General features: G+C 41.5%; 1 protein-coding gene across 13 annotated transcripts in view; it reads left to right on the forward strand.

Annotated features, from left to right (window-relative positions):
• Positions 1-22,477, forward strand: part of Myt1l (myelin transcription factor 1 like) — a 393,059-nt gene that overhangs the window by 180,543 nt on the left and 190,039 nt on the right. For all 13 annotated transcript variants that reach the window (XM_029484681.1, XM_029484687.1, XM_029484691.1 and 10 more), the window contains exon 4: positions 19,942-20,077. The gene's annotated coding sequence lies outside the window, so the exon portion shown is untranslated. The remainder of the gene's footprint in view (positions 1-19,941; positions 20,078-22,477) is intronic.

Genomic DNA, 22,477 nt, shown 5'->3' on the forward strand with positions numbered 1-22,477 from the left:
CTTTGGAGGATTCACAAATTCAGACCATAGAAGTTATGAATAGAAATATAGTTTGTTTTATTATATTGTTCTTTTTATCCTCCAAATTTGCTAAGCTAATTTTTGAGTTTTAGTCTTAAAAATTCTCTATATACAAATGTGTCATCTGATAATAGAAATATTTTACTTGCCTTTCATCAGATATACTTTATATGGTTTGCATGTACAGGGGTTGAATAGAGGAGAAGAGAGCAGGCACCCTTATTTGTGTGTGATTTGGGGGAAAACATTCATTGTTTATGATTGACAGTTGTGTAAGCTCTTGGACTTTCATATATAATTCTTCTCATATAGAGATATCCTTTATTCAGTTTTTAACCCTTTGTACTGAGATGCTCATTTATCTATATGGTCTTCATACTATTGGTGTGATATACTACAGTAATTACATTTTAAAATGGAGAACTCACCTTACATCCCTGAAATAAATCCCATTTGGAAACAGTGTATAACCATTTTTGTTTATTACTGGATTTGGTTGTTAGTATTTGTCTGATTGTCCTTTATTATTCATAAGGGTTGTTTTAGTGTAGTAAGAGTTAATTTAATATTCACGAGGGTTTTCTTACTATTCATAAGGGTTATTTGCCTGTACTTTGTTCTTTTCTAGTCCTGTCCCCATGTTTTAGTCTTGTGTAATACTGATCCATAGAGTAAATTAAAATATACTCCCTCTTCTCTAAAATTCTAGAAAAATTTGTGAAGGATCACTGTTACTTATTCAAATTTTAGAGAAAAAATTTCACCAGGGAAGTGAGCAAGACTCATGCCTTGCATATAGACCAGCTTCTGGGTGTTTTGTCATTAGAGATTATTAAAATATGATTTAGGTATCTTTGCTTTGGATGAGTATTGAATATTACTCATATTATCTCTTCCTTTTTGAGTAAGTTTTAGTAGCTTCTGATCCCTAGAAGTTTCCTATCCCATCTCTGGCATCTATTGTTGACACATAGTGGCTCACATTATTCCTTTACAGTCCTTTGACTTTCAGTAAAGAAACTAGCGCTGTCTTCTCTTGCTTTCTTCCCTGGTTTTCAGTGATTCTCCGGTTCTTTACTTATCTTCTTGAGCAGTCTAGCTAAAAAGCTTTAATCATTTCCAGAGACTCGGGCTTGCTATTGCTCCCTATCCTGTCCTTCTGTTATTGGTGCTTCTTGTCTGGTCCTCAGCTACTGGAGCTATTGGCTGGCCGTGGAGAGTTTGGGATGTAGTACTGGTCTCGTGGGTGTAAGCCACTAGGGTTTGGGACTTTGAAGGTGGCACCCACCCCACTCCAGTTCTGATCCAGCTCTCTGCTTCCTGATCAAGAAAACATGAAACCCCAGCTTCAAGCTTCCACTGTGCAGATGAAGGCTCTCTGCACTGCCTTCCCACCATGATAGAATGAAAAACTCTGAACCCATGTTCGGAAGTAAATGCTTCCTCCCTTGGGCTGTTTCTCCCAGGGTTCTGTCACTAAGAGAAAAGGTAACATGTTATAAAGCTCCAAGGTGCTTTTCCTTCCCTTTATGTTTGGGTTTATTTCATCTCTCTCTCTCTCTCTCTCTCTCTCTCTCTCTCTCTGTGTGTGTGTGTGTGTGTGTGTGTGTGTGTGTGTGTGTGTGTCAGCGCGTGGGGCGTGGGGGAGATTTTGTTTCAATCATCACTCTTAGATAACTGGTTTTGGCTCTTGTTTAGTTCTGAGACGGGCAGCAGTTGACTTTCACTTGTTACAAATGTCTCCCTAAGTCCCTCCCATCCCGGATGCCTTTACTCCTGCCAGTTTCATTTTCTTTTGTTCTGTTCTAATTTGTCCTGTGAGTTTTTTTTTTTTTTCTTCATATAAAGCAGAGCTTCACTTTGCTTTCATGCATTTACACATTTTCTTTCCTTTCTTTCTTTCTCTCTGTTCCGGGTTTCATTTTAATTTCCCCTCCATAAAAGATTCTAACCCTGTGAAGCTCATGGAGCCCAGATGTGTTGTCTATCCTGGTCCCTGATTGCCTCTTGTGGAGAATGTGGGTTTTGCCTTTACTCAGCAAGGCTTGTTGTCAGTTGTGCCTAGTTGTGTTGCAGTGTGGTTTATAGCTTTGTAAGCCAGCTTCTAACTTTGTCCACTGTGAAGGGCGGCTGATGACTCTAGCCATTGTTTTTGAGACTTCTTAACCTTGTGTCTGGTTTCGAGTTACACATTTTGCTCACTTCATGTTTGATAGCCTTTGTGATTGTTGGACATTTCTGACTTACTCGTCACTTAGAATTTCAAAATGTCTTTTTTGCTTCTCTATAATAAAATATTTCCTCATCCATCTACTTCTTCATTGCTAGAAATGACTTCTGGTTGGTCACTGCTTGCAAAACACGCCATCTCCTGGCTTCAGCCTTCAGATTATTTTCATCTTTCAACCAAAAGCATGTGTTTTAGATAACATTAAAAGGATCCTATTTGAAATCTGTTTTTCCAATCTCTTGAGTGCGCTATTTAATCTACGTAAATTTATTACAATTATTGATAAGTTAATAATTAAACTTTAAATCTTTTTTTTTTTCTGCGCACCTGTCGTTTTTAATAACTCCATCCCTGGTTGCCTTGTCTGTTGTGTTGATCCTTCCAGGGTATCTTTTTTATTCTTTTTTAACTTAGATTATTTTTTCCTTGTTAAATATAATTAAAAAGTTAACTAAAAATCACATCATGTGTATTAATATTAACAACTTGAAAGGGAGATAAAAATTTGCTTTTAAGAGCTAACATTGACTCTGCCTTCTTTGTAATGTTTCTGTCCAACAAATTACACCTTTGTACATGGAAACAATTTAAAATTACTTTAATTTATGTTTAGGACTGTTTTACTTGCCTGTATGCATGGGCATATGTGAGTGTTTGGTGCCTCAGCATGGCAGAAGAGAGTGTCAGATCCCCTTGGACTAAGTTAGGGATGGTTGTGAGCAGCCGTGAAGGGGCCAGCACTTGAAACCAGGTCCTCTGGAAAATAATCAGTGCTCTTAACCACTGAGATTGATCTAGTTCCATATTTTAAAATGTATTGATTTTTTGCTGCTCTTTAAAAAATATAGCAGAATGAGATTATTACAAACAGCATATATTCATACTGGTTTTCATAATATCTGTACACTCATCTTACCCATGTGGTTTATGTCATTGAATTAAGCATAAAGCGCCCCTTTTGTTGACCCTTCCAGGGTTTCTCATAGGGCAGGTTTTCCAGGAAGTCATCCTCTGTGCTTGTTTACTTGGGATAGGTCAAGGTGTTCTGTTTTAGTTATAGATCAAACCCAGAGCCCTGTACATTCTATGTAACTGCTCTGCTACTCCTGGATGCTACGTAATTGCTCTGCCATTCTTGCACGGTAGGTAGCTCTGCCATTGATTATCTTAAACTGTGGGTCTCAACTCCACATGAGGCCATATAGCTAAGAGTCACAAAAGAACTGGTAACTGTAAAAAGTTTCAGAATGTACAAGGACCAATAGCTTAAAAATTCAAAGTTTAGTGAATGCATAATGACTATGGTCATGCCAATACTGGTCCATGTTTTGTCACATGCCTTCAGTATAGCCTTGCTTCTGAACACAATGCACACACTGTGGGTTCACTGCACTATGCACACCATCATGCCACACAATGCCAACAGATGCTGCCTAGAACACCTGGCTCAGATTTGAGATCATTGTGTGTGATAAGAAGTGGTGTTTTTACTGCACACACAAGGTTTTCTGCTCTTACAGAAACAATGACTTAATTACAGAAAACAAAGACTTTTGATGCTTATCTGTCATTTCTCAGCCTCTGAGTAGCACATTAAGATAGCATTGGATTATATTGTATTGGAATGGTAGGGTTTTTTTGGTTTTTTTTGTTTTTTTTTTTTTGTTTTTTACAGTTTTTTGACTTGTGTTTCATCAAAATCTGCTAAATGAATTTTGGCTTTGGATTAGGACAGAATTTCCAACACGTTCTGAAATGGCCCTAAAATATGTCTACCATTTTCTACTACATATTCATGTGAAATGGTATTCTCGACATTAATTATAAATTCAAAATATCCATGAACTCTGGCAAATACTGAAGATGCCCCATCTTCTGTGGTATCAAATATTCAGTTAGGATTTAATTCTTTAGTTATAGATAAAAAATAAATGAGTTCAAACATCCTGCTAGTGTGCTAAGTTGCTTTAAGTTTTAATATATGGTAGCATTCCATGTGTGCCAAAGAATCAATTATAATATATTTATTTATGATTTATTATCAATAAAGATTTGATTTCTATACCATTGTGCATCTTTATACCCCAATACACATACAAATCTTTTGGGGGAGAAAAGATACATGAGGATAAAAAATTTAAGAGGTCCTAATCAAACCTTTAGGCATAGCCTTCATTTTTAACAAGAGTTCAGCTAGATCGAGAACTTGAGGCTGACCCCAAAGTCCTTGCCCAGGTGGCCTCCATAGCGTCAGCTGTGGTCACATGATCTGCCCTCTAGTGAGCTGTTTTCATGCGTGTTTTTCTTTATCTCCGACTATCAAGTTGGTCCTGATGTGTCTGGGTACGGGACCCACTTGTATATATTCTGATTTTGCTTTGTTAATATTCTTTAACATAAAACTCAATTAAGAAAGTCTTCAGCTACTATTTTTTTCTGACCCTTTCTTTTCTCTCCCCATCTTGATTGTCACTGAACACCTAAAGATAGACCTAGTGAAGTTCTATAGACTCATTTCCGAGGCCTGTTCCCTTTCCCTCTCTTCTTTGCTCCGTCCTTCCCTTCATCCCTTTCTTTTTCTTTCTTCCTGCTCCTCAGACTATTTCGTCTTCTCCTGAGCCCCACTAAGGCACTAAGGATTGTTTCAATTCACTGTCACTTCTTACCTCCAGAAACTATACTTGGCCATTTTATATGTCTATGTAATTTGTTTCTATAATGACCTCATTACTTGGTAAATTGTCATTTTTATCATTTCTTTGAACATTTTTTACGCCAACCTTCTTTGATTTCTTTGAGAATATTATATTCAACTTAAATATATTGTTTACTATAAGAAATATTGAGTATGAGTCTGTTCAATCAAATACTTATAAAACTTGTGTTTATGAGAAGGAATTAAAGTTTTTTAATCTCCCCTACATTGTAAAAATTTTATGCAAATGCTTTTAACACAGACACACACAGACACACACACACACAAATACCATGGTAAAATCTTTGTTTGCACAAAGGCCTTGCTACATTCTTGGATAACTAGCCAATAGGGGAAAGCCTGAGGTCAGACTTCCCGTGTCTGTGTACCTCCTCCTTCCTTTTTGGTGAAGAGACACCTCTTGGTTAAGAGTAAAGTCTTGCCTTGTTTAGATGCTTCAATTAGAATGGCAGTTGTTTTCTTTGAACTCATTCCCACACTACTCAGTCTTGACTGTGAGCCTCCCGAGGAAGGTTTGTTGCTGGCTCTCCTTTCCTTCTTGGTCACCATCACCATACTTTTCTTTTTTAATCTCTGTTGATTTTTAAAGTATTTTATGATCACTCTGGTACAAATTCTCCCCGCCCTGAGACTTCCGTTCATTGGCTGGTTGTTGCAATGTTTTTGTTTATTTGTTGTTCTGTTTTATCTTTCTTGTTGTTACTTATTTGAGTGGTGATCCTATGAATTCTGAGTTCTCCACAACTTTTGTAAGTTCCTGGGACTTATCAATTTTTCTGTTTTCAAAGCCAGGCTTCTGTATCAGCACAAACTACTGGTGTTCTAAGAACCATGAAAATAGCTTTAAATATAGTCGGTGTCTTCAACTCTTTGCCAGGGGCATCTATTTGAGGAGAGAGCAAGCCTGTTAACTTTTAGTCTTAATTAGTGAGTCCCAAGGTCATTCCATGGCTGGTTTCTTCCCCTTTCTTTGCCTTTCCTGAGCCAACTCACAGCCTCTTAAATCCCTGGGCCTATGTTTCCTAAGGTTCCCTAGGACTTCCAGGCTTTCCCTTGAAGCTCCTGGGGAGACTTCTGTTTAACATACAGAAATGACAGCCTTAGGCAGAGAGAAATTGGCTGCATTCACTGTTGTTTGTGCAGCACCCTGAAGGTAGGTCCCTCAGTACTCTGTTTAGAGAGCAGAGATTTGCCATTGGGCCGAAGGTTCCCAGAGATGAAGAAGCAAGCCAAACACATCACATCTCTCTGTTACTTTCATCTGAGCAGCCTTGGCTACAGTTACTCTGGTGGGATAATGGGAGCCTGGAGCACCAAAGTTGAAGTTCATGGTCTTCACTGTCTCACCAAAACCATCATCCAATGGTTTCTTTGGGTTGATCGTTCTCATTTCATTCTGTGGCTTTGCAATCACCACAGTTCTGATGCAGCTCCTTCCCTCATTGTTTTTATGGTTGATTGTCCTGCAAACTCATCGGTTATTTAGTTCTCCAGGATTTTATAGCTTTGGGTTTTAGTTCCTGACATGTTCCCTGCTGCCTTTGAGGGTGTGATGATTCTACTTAGTGAAACTTTAACCCTTCTGCCTGCTGCATTCCTCCAATGTGAATCCTATGGCTTGGCATGTAATGTAACATGTAGTCTCCTGTTTTCCACAAGATATTGAACCATAGTCATTCACCTTCTCCCTGGTGGACCATAGTTCAATACTTGCTTCCCCTCTCAGGAACTCCTCCTAGTTCTGTAGCCTTAAGAGTCTCACCAAGAAGTTTTCTGGAGCTGTGAACACAGGTTGAGTGTTCAATATTCATGTACCACACAGACAGCATGTTTGTAGTTTACATTATTAAGAGAAGTTAGACCATTGAGGTACATTCAGTGAACACACAAAAGGGTAAAATACTGTGTTGCTTCAGAACCCAAATGTTAAGGAATTATTTTGCAGAGATGAACAAGGAGTATTTGGGCATACCTGTGGGGCATTCCGAACACACTTAGCCACCTAGATTCAGAGACACAGAATCCATTAAAGTGATTGGTACGCACCTAAGAACTGCCAGCCCATTGGGGGTAAACAAGGCCTAAGAAATAATACCATTACTTTTGGCGAATGCAATCAATTGGGTTTTAAGACAATAGAACCTCAAAAGAGTCAGGGGGTTATCAGAAGCAGAACCCATCAGAGATACATAAAAAGGCGCCATAATCAAGGCCTCCCATGAGAGCCAACTCAATGGTGAGTGAAATACTGTTCCATTTGCATATCTTCTCTACTTCTCAAGGGATGCTTGGCAAGTGTTGAGGAAGGAATGCAACTTTCCAGCCCTGTATTGAAACCCACATATCCACCAACAGGTGTCATCTAGAAGCCAGAGTGAAAAACTAAAATGCCCTACTTTGTGACCTGCCACTTGGGGAGGTTGTGGGCATCTTTGGATGTGTGGCCTGTCTGAGAAATGCACCACAATATGGGTAGGTTTTAGAGAGAAAGCCCACTCAGCTAGAGCTCTCTACTTTCTGCCTCTGATGCAATACGAGCAGCCACACCAAGTTGCCACATGCTAAGCCACTGCTCCCTGACTTGATGGACTGCAGCCTCTCAAATGAATCTTTCCTTTATTCAGTTGCTTCAATAAGTCATTTGGTTAAAATAACATAAAAGTATCGAGGACAGTACACCTCAGATTTCATCCTAAGCACCTTGGTTGGGGTCTCTTCATCTCATGCCTTCTTTTATTTTTCATTTCTTTGTCTGTTTACTTAACATCTGGATCACAGCCCCATTTCCTTCCAGTCCTCCCTAACATAGTTCTCCATCCACCCCTCCCCTTCTCCTCTGAGAAAGGGGAGACCCCCCTAGGTACCAACCCACCTTAGATCAAGTCACTGAAGGACTAGACAGATCCTCTCCCACGAGGCCTGACCAGGCAGCCCAGTTACACAAACAGGATCCACAGGTAGGCAACAGAGTTAGGGACAATCCCTGCTCCAATTGTTTCAGGACCTGCATATCTCCTTCCTTCTTACTTGTGGGTGTCTGCCTTCTCCAGGTTTGTTCCCCATCATCCCTCTATGAGCCAGAAAAAGAGAAACTGACAGCTTCAAGTCTATTCTCTAGGCCTTATACTTCAAAGTCATTATGAGGTCCAAGTTCAAGCCACCTCTTTCCTCTTTTAATTGTGGCTGATTCTACTTGGGTATCAGGGTGAAGTCTGCATTATTCTGATCACTCCCCAAACAGAGCTCACTCTGTCTGTCTCTCTGTCTGTCTCCTCCCCCCCCCCCATGAGCCCACTTCCCTCTGACCTTCCCTAGAGTGCTGCCCTGTGGTTTAGGGCAGTAACCAGTCACCAGTAGCACCTTCCTCCACCTCTGATCCCTCGTGCCAACCTCATCAGGAAACATACAAATCTTGTGGCAATATGATGGACTCAGTGGATCAGTGAGGACAAACTCCACTCACAGAGGTCTTTGTGGCAGTCCTACCAACTAGCAGCTCACACTACTGAATGCATTTGGGGGGATGGTCGTTATTGGGTATTGATCTAGGGCATCATTCATGCTGTACAACCTGCTGCCACTGAGCTACATTCCATAGCTGTATGCATTTGAAAGTCACGGAACTAGATTCCAGCTATATGCATTTTACATTCACAGGACTACTTTTTTTTTCAGACCTTTTAGAAATATGTATCAACTTTTGCACAACTAGAGTTTGTGATGTTTGGACAGATGTTCGCATTTCTATTTCCATGGCATAAGTCAGAAAGCTCTCAGAATAATCTCTCTTTTGTAATGTCTTCCACCTGGTGTTTTTGTTAACACTACTAGTAAATTTTTTGACCAATCCTACATTCTATTAAAATTGACTCATACCTCCTAGTGCAAATTTTATCATTTGAGTCTCTTTTGCCCTTCAAAACAATTCATTAAGAGTACAGATCAGGGGCTGGTGAGATGGCTCAGTGGGTAAGAGCACCCGACTGCTCTTCCGAAGGTCCAGAGTTCAAATCCCAGCAACCACATGGTGGCTCACAACCATCCGTAACGAGATCTGGCGCCCTCTTCTGGAGTGTCTGAGGACAGCTACAGTGTACTTACATATAATAAATAAATCTTAAAAAAAAAAAAAAGAGTACAGATCAGAGACATTTATTGTGCCTGGGTATTTAAATAGATGCTGAGTGTGTTTTGTAAGAACAACCAAATAGACGCTTAAGAGATGAAACCTGTGCATACTCTGTGCCTTCTCCTTCAGCTTTATCTTCAAATAAGCCTCATTACTTGTTTTTCTTTTTCTTAATTTATCTCTACATTGATAAATTAGTATAGCTGACGTTTGGCTGTTTTAACATGTTTTAGGTTTGGAAGAGTTATGCCAGGATCTGCCCAATACCCGATGTCCTGGCTAGCTTTATGTCAACTTGACAAATGCTAGAGTCAATTGGAAAGAAGGACTCTCTGTTTCCTTAATTAGTGATGGATTTGGAAAGGCCCAAAGAACTGTGGATGGTACAATCTCTGTGCGGGTCTTGGGGTATAAAAGAGAGTCAATGAACAAGCAATGGAGAGCAAGCCAGTAAGCAGCTCTTTCCACAGCCTCTGCTTCGGTTCTGTCTCCATGTTCTTACTTTAAGTTCCTGCCCTGGTTGTCTTGGATGACTGAGGAGCAGCTGTGAGGTCAAATAAACTCAATCCCCCCCAAGTTGCTTTTGGTAATGATTTTTTACCATAGCAATAAAAATCCTAACTAAGACCAACATTGGTACCAGAGGTAGGGTATTTCTCTGATAAGCCCAGCCATGTATTTTTGGGAGGATTTGGGTAACATTTGAACAGTTGGACTCGAAAAGCCATTGAGTGTTCAGAGCTTAATGACCTTTTGTGGGAACTTAGAAGATAATTCTAAGAGCAATGCAGATGATGAGAACTTGCCTTATCAAATTCAGAGATAAAATTGGAGGCTCCTTAAAAGTTATAACGGGGTTGTCTGATATTCTGAATTAAGAACCACTAATGTAAAATCTTGGCTTTGATGAGTCAATTGATATTGGCCATCTGGGGTTGGAGAATTAGCTGTGGTTAAAAAAGAGACAAATATCACTCAGGCGAAATCTTCAGAAAAGTATTTCCTCAGAGTCAATGCACAGAAGCTGTGGTGAAGAGGAGGCTAAGGTTATACCTCCCTCCTGGTGACAGATGAGCTTGGCAATGTGTAAGCAACCTAGTGATACAGGTTAGGAAAGGATGAAGGAAGCCGGGCGTGGTGGCGCACGCCTTTAATCCCAGCACTCGGGAGGCAGAGGCAGGCGGATTTCTGAGTTCGAGGCCAGCCTGGTCTACAAAGTGAGTGCCAGGACAGCCAGGGCTACACAGAGAAACCCTGTCTCGAAAAACCAAAAAAAAAAAAAGGAAAGGATGAAGGAGTCAGGGAGAACAGCTAAGACTTGGCACTGTGCTCCACAGCTGGAGTCCCTGAAGAGAGACCATGGTGATAGTGAATCCTTGGTTGAAAGAGAAGCCACAAGATTGAAGGGGTCATTTTGAGAAAGTGAAGCTTGGCACCATGTGGCAGCCTCAAAATCCCTGAGTGGAGCCCATGAGAGGCTACTAGTGAGGGTGAAGTTTCTGCGGAGAGCTAGCATTTTGGAAATGTTGGTAGCATGATAGGACCACAAAGCATCAGGTATGAAGTTGGCCTGAGCCTTTGAGACAAGCTACATGGCAGAGCTTTAGAAGTATCACTAGACAGGCCCTTTGAAGCCTGGAAGGGTGTGAGTGGGTCCCAGATGTAAAATAGTGAACTACTTACACTATTGAATCTAGGTTTTGCATTGATTTCACTTGATCGTGTCTGCTTCCTGAGTCTTCCTTCTTGAAGTAAAAAAGTATTTAACTTGTTTTTTTAATTTGCAGGCCCCCACAGTTCTGAGACCCTGGAACTTTAGAGAGATTGGATATTTTAGAGAGACTTTGAACTTTGACGGAGAGTCTGGATGGTTTTAAAAAGACTAAACTTTTAAAGACTTTACAATTTCAAAGTCTGAGAGGCTTTCAAAGTTATACTATGTTCATATTCTGATATTAATATGAGATCTTGGGGGTGAACAAGAAAGGAAAGGTTATTGTTTAATAGTGTCATATCAGTGCGTAATGCTGACAAGGAATTAATTGTCCTGGATATTTTTATGTCAACTTGACACAAGCTAGAGTCATTTGGGAACACGGACTCTCAATTGAGAAAAATGACTTTATAATTTTGCCTATCAACAACTCTGTAGGGCATTTTCTTAATTAGTGATTGATATAGGAAGACCTAGCCAATTGTTACTGGTAGCATCCCTGGGAAGGTGCCCCTGTGGTATAAAAGAAAGCAGGCTGAGCAAGCCAATAAGCAGCACACCCCCATGGTCACTGTATTAGCTCCTATCTCCAGATTCCTGCCCTAACTTTCCTGAATGATGGACAGTAAACTGTAAAGTAAAATTAGTCCATTTATTCCTAAGTTGCTTTAGGTTATGAAGTGTTTGAAATGTTGGACTTATGTCTGTAGAAGCACAGCCCATGGTTCTTGCTCTACAGCAGAAGAATGAAGTTGGACTTAAACCAGGAGAATTGGTAGAAGGATGAGAGCCAGGTAGACTTGGAAATATCTCTGTCTTCAGTAGAAAGCTCAAGTTTCTGGGCTCAGAGTTTAAGAGCACTTGTTCTTGCACAAACACAGACTGCTCCTAGTGACCACTGAATAGCTCCCCTTCCTGTTTGAGGAAGAATCCAAAAACATTAGAAGCAAGAAGATTCTAATAGTCCTGGACATGGTGTGTAAGGAAAGCTTCAAATTGAGCTTCAGATGTCTGAGATGTTGTTGTTGTTGTTGCCGCTGCTGCTGCTGCTACTGCTGTTGCTGTTGCTGTTGTTGTTTTTCTTTTTTCTCTTTGCCAATTTTGACTTTGTGGCTTACATTCGTAATGTATTTAGGTGGCAAGACAAGATATCCTAATATTTAAAACTATTTTGAAAACATTATCCTCCAAGATCCTTTCCTTAGGAATCTATGGGGTTATTTCCCACAGAAAAGGAAGCGAAACAGACAGAGGCAGGCTGAGAGGTAGCAGTCACAGACTATATGACCCAGGGCAGGGATCCTGGTGTTGTCTAAACATGTCCCCAGTATAGCACTGGCCAAGGATTAAGGAGCAGAAAGGACTCTTGTGGTAGCTTCCAGATGGATGTATACAGTTTCTGCTTGTTATACAAGGTGGTAGATTAATTCTGAAAGTTCATGGGTGAATTCACCCTGAGGACACAGTAAGGCAGGTAAGTTACTGACTGTGGGAGGAAACAGATACAGGTGAGAAGCATGGTCTATTGCAAGCATGGCTCACCAACCACCATTGTTCTCTCTGTTAGGACTCTGGGGTGTTCCCTAGCATCTGCACATTGTCCAATAGGGCTGTGCAAGGCATGGGTTGATAGGTATGCTCAGAAGGTGCATGTCGGCAAGCACTCTCCATTCTCTATAGTGGAAACTAATAGTAGGTACAGCATCCTTAGACATCCATAGAGCCACATTCATTTGTTCAGGAATTTGGAGATAGGAATGGCTAGCACACTTGAAAGTCTTTCCCTCTGGGACCTGAAAACAATGAAAGTATATATTATATTGTCTAAAATCAGTGTTCTGTCATTCATTGCAATGGGCTAACAAAGGTCATAGTTTGTGCATCTGGTGCTAGACTCTTTCAAGTTTGGGGACTCATAGGAGTGTGTCCTGGGTCCCAGGCAGGGTAAGTCCATCAGGTGAGCAGAAGAAAGAAAAATAATACAGCTTATGCTTTCTCTCTCGGGTGAGAGTCTGTGGAGGGCTGCAGCCTCCCTCCGGGCTCATCCATCTGTGAATAATCGTGTTTGGCAGCTGATACATGCTGGCTCCTCAGGAGCAGAGCGCGCCAGCAGGAGCGCTGAGTTCCTGGCTTGGGTTGTTGTAAGAGGTGGTTTCCTGACTGTTGCCATGCTAACAAAGGTGCTAAAATAGCTGTTTCAAAGACACTTAAAACTGAATAGCCTAGATATGTCTCCCACTCAAACAGCAATAACTTGGTCTTCTATTGGAGTGGTGGCTCGCTTGTGGCTGTGATTTTCCACGGAGACCACCCCACAGTGCTCATGCAGCCGCTCAATGGGTTGTCCCTCAGCCAGGGAACTCCATAGTCAGTCTACAGTTCTGATGTTTCCTTATCACATAACACATACCCTGATCCTGTTTAAGCCACAGATTTACAAACCACACTGCCAAATGTACAAATAGCCAGGATCCAATTTAACCCAGAATTATCTGCCCCATCTCTCTGAATTTCAGCCATATGCTCAGTGTGGCTGTTAGCAGATACGGTCTGTGTGCACGTGCGTGTGAGCACCATGCTCATGCATATGCAGGTGCACATTCACTTGCCTGTGCATGCATGTGGAAGCCAGAGAACAACCTCAGAGACCATCCTTCTTGGCTTTTTTTTTGTGGCAGAGTTTCTACAGACCTAAGAAGTGCAGATTTTTCTAGTCTGGATATGGAACAAACCTCAGAGACCATCCTGTCTCTGCCTCCCATACCCAGCTTTTCAGCATTTTTGTTTAACATGGATTTATTGAGAGGGGTCAATCATTGGTCTTCACTTGCATAGCAAGCATCCTACCCACTGAAGCCATCTCTATAGTCTCTTTGGTTGGTTTTATACTAAAGGGAACAATAGGATGAAGTATACGTTGCAGACCAACTGTCTGCTGTACACCAAGCTCAAAGACTAAGAAAAAAATCCCAGTTACATTATACATGATAAACGACTTGCAAATGTCAGCCTGGGGAAGAATTTTCTTCACTAACCCATCCTTTGGAGAAAAGATTTAAAGGGGGCAAAAGAAAGGACTATGAGAAGGAAGAGGGGAAGAGAGAATAGGAGGAAGGAAATAAACAAAGCTCCCTTTCTTTAGCCCCTGAAGCAAACGTTTTAGATGAGTTGTCTATTTTCAGTACAAGATATATTACCAAGTTTGTAAACCTCAGGATAGAACAAGCCTAAAGAACAAAATACACAGTAATCAATACTTTTCTATGTTGGGACAAATAATGCTTATTGACCACATAGCTGATTTCAAGTAAATTAAGCAGCACACACTCTTGTTAAGAAGGGACAGCAATTCTTTCTTATTATATCATGTCTATTAATAAAAATTAAGGTTTAAGTAATCTTAACCATTAATAACTCACTGGCCTAAAACTATATTTTTCCATACTGCTTTGCCATATGTAGTGTGGAGGAGTTTGTAACAGTGAACAAGACACCTCAAAAATCCAGTGTGTAGACCCACATTTTCTCAAGAAATCTCCTCCACCCCCTTCCAGCAACCATTAATCGCTAACTGCCTACATATCAATGGGCTCAATCCTACACAGGTCTCATTAGGGGAGTCACAGCTGCTGAGAGTTCAAGACGGCAGCAACCATGGCATGCCTAGATGACAGCATTTCTCCATGGCTTCTACTCTGATGCCTTTCACTCAGGATGAGAATCAGTGATGCCAGGGACAGAGCAGTGCCCTCTCTGCTGAGCAACAGTCTTGACTCAGGGTAGCAAAGTCTGATAAATCCTGTAAGAGTCTGATCTTCTGAAGGAGAGAACGACGACTGCAATCACAAGGCAGGGTGGCTGCCATCCTCCCATGGTTCCCAGCATCCTCCCTAAGATTCCCAGAATCCTCCATGAGATACCCAGCATCCTCCCTGGGATACCCAGCATCCTCCCTGTAATACTCAGCATGGCCCCACTGTCCCTGAGCACATACAAGCCATGATTCCATTTGCTGTGATTTCAGTATGAGTTCTCTGGCTTTGCTCCTTCTCTGTATAAGCACTTTGACCATTTCTTGGCCACCTTCATGTGCTGAAGGTCCCATATGGGCATCCATAAAGAGCAGTAAATACAAGGTCCCCATGCTCTTGACCACTTGGCCTTAACTGTAGGCATTTCTGAAAAGAAAAAGAATGACCTACCCTCCCCACAGAGGACAGTGAGACCACATAGTAATAAGATATTTGAAATAATTTTGCAAAATGCAAAGTACTATTGTTAATGTGACTAATCCCTAGTGTTAGAATAGAAGTTGTGTGTATGTGTACATGTGTGCATTTTAAGTATGGGGGGGGGGTTGTACACATGTGTACATGTGGAGGCCAGAGGTCACCTCCAGCATTACCCAGGATGCTGTCCACTTTGTGTGTTGAGACAGCCTGGAACTCTGAGATTGAGTGAACCTCAAGTTGATGATATCATCCTGTTTCTCCTTCCTGAGCCTGAGCCAGGAGGGGTAGGCTTATGATATAGAGTCTGGGGTCAGTCCCAGGTCTTTGCACTTGCAAAGCAAGCATTTTACTGACTGAGCTATCTCCCTACCAGGGGGAAAGTATTCACTCTACCTAACAAACCAGGAATGAGTGGGCTGAGCGCCTACTGGGAGCCATGATACCCTGTTGTAATTAGCAGTAAGTTGGGCAGCCGGTTCTAACATGATACAGAGAAAAGTGAAATGCAAAACCACAGTCACAGAAACTCAGAAGAGAATTTGACGAAATGGAATTCATCAAAAGTACAACTTTTCCTTAACAAAGAGCCCCGATAAGATGCAGAAAGGAGAAGCAAAGGACTGGTACAACATTTGAAAATCTTGGTACTGAACCACGACTAAGTGTAACACACAGCCAGCTTTTGAAAAGCAATAGTTAAAAGAAACTTGGTAAGAAACTGGACAAAGGCAGGGACCCATATGTCACTTAACTTGACAGACTGTGCAATGGTAAGTCCCAGAATCTATAAGGAAAGGGTAGACTTAACTGTAGGCACCGCACCACACTTGGCAGAACCAGAGAGACACAGTGATGGTGTGTGACTTGTCACAGCATCGCTGGAAAACCTTTTAATAGTTTCTTTAGAATATCAGTCTGATAGTATCTATGGAGCCCGCTATGGACCTGGAATATCCCCAAAAACCAGAAGCACATTCACCCACAAACTTACATGCAAATGTTTACAGCAGCTCTGTTTTGGAGAAGCCCAGATGAGAATTACCCAGAAGTCCTTCAGAGAATGAAGGACTTGGGACAATATGTCAAGCAATGCTATTCAGCCACAGAGTAGAACAAACTGTCAATGAACAAAGCAACCTGGGGAGTCTCCAGAGGAAAGTGCTAATGAAGAAAAGCTACTTTTAAGATCCTGTAGTGTAAGACTCCATTTAAATCGTTTTTGGCATAACAAAATACAGGATGGGTATCATTCCAGTGGCTGGGGGTGGGGGGCGGACAGAGGTGATGGAAGCTCAGAGGAAGGCTTGCCATAAAAAAGTAGCCCGGTGTCCTTGAGTGACTGGCGTTCCACATGCTGGCAATGGCAGTGGATGTTCCACCTACACATGACATAGTGCTATAACAGGGTTAGCCAATGTCTGTCATCTTTCCACCTCTGTAACAAAATCCTCAGAACCAGTAACTTAAAAGGGAAAAGGTGATTTTTTTTGACTCCCAGATTTAGGATCACTTCAAGCCCAGGCAGAGGATTGCGTCAAGGCTTCGGTGGGTGTCAGATGAAATGGAGAGGAGCAAGAGGCAGAGCAAGCTCTGTCAAAAGGAGCCTGGGTAGCTTAGCTCCCTTCAAGGTCACCAGAATCTAAGGATGTTTCACCAAGACACAGCTTCCAAAGTCTATAGCATCTCCTAATAAGGACACACTGCATCTAATACTTAACAACAACAACAACAACAACAACACACACACACACATACACACACACACTGGTGAATTCTCAGAAGCCAAACTACGGCACATACAGAGACACACACATACATACAGAACTTCATAGTCTAAGGAAAGGGAAGATGACCCAGTGCTACTCTGGGTAGATAATACCCTGTAGTTTTGCAAGCTGCAAGGGATGCAGAGGAAAGGGCAAGTGAGATCCCTGTGGCATCCCTTCTAACTGCATCCAAATCTCTTCTGTGCCCAGATTCTCTTCTGGGAAATAAGGGAACAGAACAAGGGAAAGAGTGGGGACAGTCTGCTATGTTGCATCTTCTGCTCCCTGCTAAGCACTCCACTTAGAGCTCATCCCAGGATCCATCAAAAGTGAGCACACAGCATATGGGGCAACCAGACACTCTTCACACACTCTCTTCACTAATACCAAGCAACTGGGCAAAGGTGGGGTTTTAATGATTCTGTCAACTTTCCTGTGAATGTCTACATAGTGCTGTATATTAATCAAAGCATGGAGTGTAGGTATGTGTATTCTAATACGCAGACACACACACATACACACACACACACACACACACACACAAAAGCATCAAGAGCCCTGGGGGATGGGGGAGGTTGGTAGCCTATAATCCATTTGTTACAGGATGCTGTCCTCTAAGCAAATGAGCCTCCATCTTCATCAGATCAGTTGTGCCAACTTTCAGGCTCTCATCACCATCTGTCTCGTTGACTGTTGACATCTCTCATTAGAAGGAGGGGCTGGGTAGAGACATTGAGCCCTCACTTAATCTTCCAACCCCTCCTCCCAGCCATTTGTATGCAACTCTGCACTCATTCCACATGGCCTTGCATCTCTGGAGGTGCTTTCTGGGGCAGCTCATCTGTCGGGATGATGCCATCTGAGAGAGGCAATGGGGAAGTCATTGTCAAAGGTGGATAAAGACGTTCCACTGTAGCTGCTTTGGGGGTCACCCACACTCCCCACGTTCTGTGAGTAAGCCCAATAAAACTCATTGGCCCTTGTGCAGGTTAGTTATTGTCAACTTTGCACAGTTAGGGTCATCTGGGAAGGAAACCTCAATGGAGAAAAATGCTTTCAACAGATTGGTATACGCTGAGTCTGTGAGGCATTTCCCTGGTTGTTAGTTGATGTGTCAGGGGCCAGGCCACTATGGATGGTGCCACCCCGAGACAGGTAGTCCTGGGTTGTATAAGAAATCAAGGTAGATAAGCCACAGAGAGTAAGTCAGTAAGAATCAGTCCTTCATGGCTTCTGTTTTATTTCTTGATGTCAAGTTCCTGTCTTGGCTTCCACTTATTACAGACTATAAAGTGTAAGGTGACATAAACCCTGTCCTTCCATGTTGCTTTTGGTCATGGTGTTCATCAGCAGTAGAAAGGAAACTGGGACAGTTGCCTAGGAAAAACTTTGGTGGACTGGCAATGTTGGCTTACAACTAAGGGCTCTTTATGTCTCCCCAAGGAAGGAATTCTCATATCATTGCTCAGTGTCTTTTCCTTCTATGTCTCAGAACTAAGCCCATGAAGATTTGGGTTAGAAAAAGGTTTATAGCTGGGCAGTGGTGGCGCAAGCCTTTAGTTCCAGCACTCGGGAGGCAGAGGCAGGCGGATTTCTGAGTTCGAGGCCTGCCTGGTCTACAAAGTGAGTTCCAGGACATCCGGGGCTATACAGAGAAACCCTGTCTTGAAACAAAACAACAAAACAACAAGGAAGGAAGGAAGGAAGGAAGGAAGGAAGGAAGGAAGGAAGGAAGGAAGAAGGAAAGAAGGAAAGAAGGAAAGAAGGANAAGGAAAGAAGGAAAGAAGGAAAGAAAGAAAGAAAGAAAGAAAGAAAGAAAGAAAGAAAGAAAGAAAGAAAGAAAGAAAGAAAGAAAGAAAGAAGAAAGAGAGAGAAGGGTTTACAGACAGGGCCTTTGTCTTGACCGCCACACTAACCTCCTTCCTTCATGACTCCCCTGCTTAGGAGCATATTCCTCCAGGTCTGTGTGCTCAGAGACCATGAAAGAGCTGAGTTGTGGGTCACCTGGAAGTGGTAGGCAGCAGTATGGGATAGTCCCCCCCAGAAAGAGTTAGAAATTACTGCCAAGCCCCTCCTGGCAAATGAAGGATCAGTTTGGGGCTCCAAATATGCTTTTCATTTTTATCTACAAAATTCTGTTTTACAGATACAATCACTTTAATGGAAACTCTTAAGTAATATAAAGATAGTACTTAAGACATCACTGCGTTTCTTTGTTTGATCCGTCAAGTTGCCTTAACCTGGAGTCACCTGGGAAGACAATCTTAATGAAGACTTGTCTAGATTAGGTTGGACTGTGGGTTTGTCTGTTGAGTATTGTCTTAATTATTAATGGCTATTGGAAGAGCCACCCTGAATGTGGCATCATTTCATGGGCTTTGCCCTGAACTGTGTGAGTGTGAACACCATCTAGCTGAGCTTAGGCAGCAGCCTGCTCACAGTGGGGCTTTCGTTTCTTAGTGCTGTTTATTTGTGATGTGATGGGACCAGCTATTTGAAAGGCAGGTTTGAAACCTCGCAGCCTAGGACTGCAAGCAAAAAGAAGTCTATCCCTTAGTTGCTTTGGTCAGAGTATTTTATCACAGCATCAGAAATTAAACCAGGACACTTTTATTTATGTATTTATATATTATGTATTTATTTATTTATTTGGCTTTCTTTCACAGCAGCAAATAACAAACTCTTGTAAGATATTTTAGAGGATGTGACCACAGGCAGGTATACTATCCTCTGAAGTGAAGAAAATAAAATATAATCTATGCTTCTCCAATTAGCCTTATGATCTATCACACTGTCTCAATGCTTTTTAAGCGGATTACAAATAACTCTTGTAGCGAGTTTTATTGATATATGATAGTTTTATACTATCTCCACATTGCAATGTTAGTTTAGCTTGTTTCCTAAAGGGATTTTTCTATAAAGAATGCCTGATCAGAACTCTGTTTTGAGATGAGGGTGGGGGCAGTGTCATTGTCCCCTCACATAATGCCTGGGTGCTTAGCCTGTTATACCTCGCTACTCATTACACATGCCGTGCCAGTAGCCCTGTGCCCTGGTAATCACATCTCTCATGTAGGATTACTTCCTATTGTGCCTATCAGCTCATTATCCTGCTTCTCTATTCTTCTCTAGAGTGACCACATCTGATAGAAGAGGGGAAGATGTAGTTTCTGAGTCCAGTCCAGTGTTTGTGTCTCTCACATTGTCAACAAAAGAAAGGCTCCAGCTGTCCCCACAGACATATGGATATTCCAGGAGCCACGTAAAGGTAATGACCTGCCAGCCATTCTGTGCCTGACATAGGAAAGATTTGTACATTTGCCTTACAAGTTGTTCATGTGAACAAGCATAAACGTATGTTTTGGAATGGAGGGGTTTTAATTTGCTAAACAAAGCATTCTTTAATCTCAATGACAAAGCAGGGTGTGAAGTTGGAGGCATGCTTCCTGTTGCTAGATCAGGACCTGGGAGTTCTCTCTGATCCAACTGTGGAGTAAAACAGAAGTGTCTGACCCTTAGCAGGACTGTCCATTCTTCTTAGCTATGCAGCATCTCCTTGGTGCTGACTCAGGGGAAGTTGGATCTGCTTCCATTTTGAGTTCTGTTCAGGGCTTCCATGTTTAAGGAAGGGGCGGTGGTGGTGTATTTAGGACCTCACTTCATGGAAAGGATGAACGGTCCATTTTTTGATGGATCTTTCTGAATGCCACGAGAACCTGCAAGCTTTACAGAATTCTAGGTTATCCCTGAGCTTCTGTCAGTGAACCATGATAAAATAGCATGGCATAGCAGAAAAGCTCATCGTAGCTGTGTCTAGACACAAAGCTCTTGGATCCTGAAATTACTCACATACGTGTATGGCCTTCAGCATATATTTTCTGAGCTCTACATAGCTACATATCTCAGCTTGATACCCAGCGAGTATCACTTCCTCCCAAGCAGACTCCATGCCTCCTCCTATCCTTACGATTTGGGGCTCTTAGAGCCTTTGTATGGGTAGGACCATAAGTCATCTGTCCGTCCGTGACTGTCCTTTTGGCTTCACATATTAGTATATCATGTGCTGCATGTCAGAATTCCTTTCCTTCTTAAGGCTGACTGATATTTTAGTATATAATCTTAGCACTGGATATACCCACGTGTCTCTGCCTTTTACCTATCAGGGCTGATGCTGCCATTAACTCAGGATGGATAAATTCATATTTAGGTCATTGGTTTTTTTTTTTAAAAACATCCTGGCTATGTCCCTGTAAGCAGAAGTGTGGGTCACATAGATCATATGGTATTTTTACACTTGTGTGGATTTTGTAGTTGGTATACCATTTTATACTTCCCTGAATGCTGTGTAGTTTTCAATTTATCTATACCCATAGCCATCCTAATGAGTGTAAAATGGTGTATCACTGCAGTTTTGATTAAAATTTCTATAAAGATCAATGATGTTGAATTTGTTTTTACGTACTTATTAGGAAATTGTATTATTTTAACCAAGAACATGCCTGTAGAGACCATGTTACTTAGAGAGACTCAGGCAGGAGGATCAGTAGAGTTTGATGTTAGTCTGAGTTAATGGTGGATTTCAGGCAGGCCATGGCTACAGAGAAAAGCCAAACTTCAAAACTCATGAAGGAGGAGAAGGGAGCAGAGGAGGAGAAACTTTTATATCCTTTTGTAGAGATATTAAATTGTCTTTAATTAGGGCATTTTTGCAGTTGAGTAGTAAAAACTCTTCCTATGTTATAAATATATACAAAATTTTGTCAGAAAATGAATTTTCAAGCACTCTGACTCATTTTACAAGTGGCATTAACTCTACTGATACTGTCCATCAAAGTATCAAAACTCTAGATTCAAAAAATGATACANTGCAACTTATTTTTTTCTTTGTTCCTTGTACTTCTGGCTTCATATTCAAGACTCAGGTTTGCTGTTGTGAAGCGACTCCTATACATTATCCTAGAGGCTTTTACACTTTTAGCATCTCCATTTCTGCCATGATCCATCCTCAAACAAAAGTTGGTTGTATTACAGTCTTAAGGTGAGGATCCAGCTTCAGTCTTCCACATGCGGGTTTCTAGTTTTCCTGCTGTCATTCATTGAAGAGTCTCCTTTCCCTCGTATTGATACCTTGTCAAATATCATTTGGCTTTGTGTGCAAGGTTGGGGATCAATTGTTTGTCCTGAGTCTTTATCTCCCTCCCCCAACCCCTGGTAACATTATACTATTTCAGGTATAATAGCATAGCCGTAAGTACAATGGTTACTCGGAGTCTTTTGGGATTCCATGTGGATTTTAGAATATTTCTTTGAAAAATGAGGTTTTTGAGAAGGATCACATCAAGTGCATGAATTGCATGGCTAAGATTCTTAATTGGATATATACACTGCTTTCCTTCTTTCTAGTGATGAGTTTTCATACATTACAATTTGTATATAAAATATGACTTTAATTCATTTTCTCAATCTAAAAATAATATTTTATTACCTACTTTTTCTGAGTCTGGCTTAGTAAACAATAAGCTCTTTAAATTCTGGCCTGAAGATGTTGTTTCATTCTTGAACAACTCTGTTTGCTGCTGGTAACTTGGTGGGTGGGTGCTGATGATGTTTGAAGGGGCCACAGAATCTCTACCACTGCAGGAATAGTGCTCATTATAAGGCTGGAGAC

The sequence above is a fragment of the Mus caroli genome, chromosome 12 (genome assembly GCF_900094665.2).
Source record: "Mus caroli chromosome 12, CAROLI_EIJ_v1.1, whole genome shotgun sequence".
NCBI classification, from domain to species: Eukaryota; Metazoa; Chordata; class Mammalia; order Rodentia; family Muridae; genus Mus; species Mus caroli.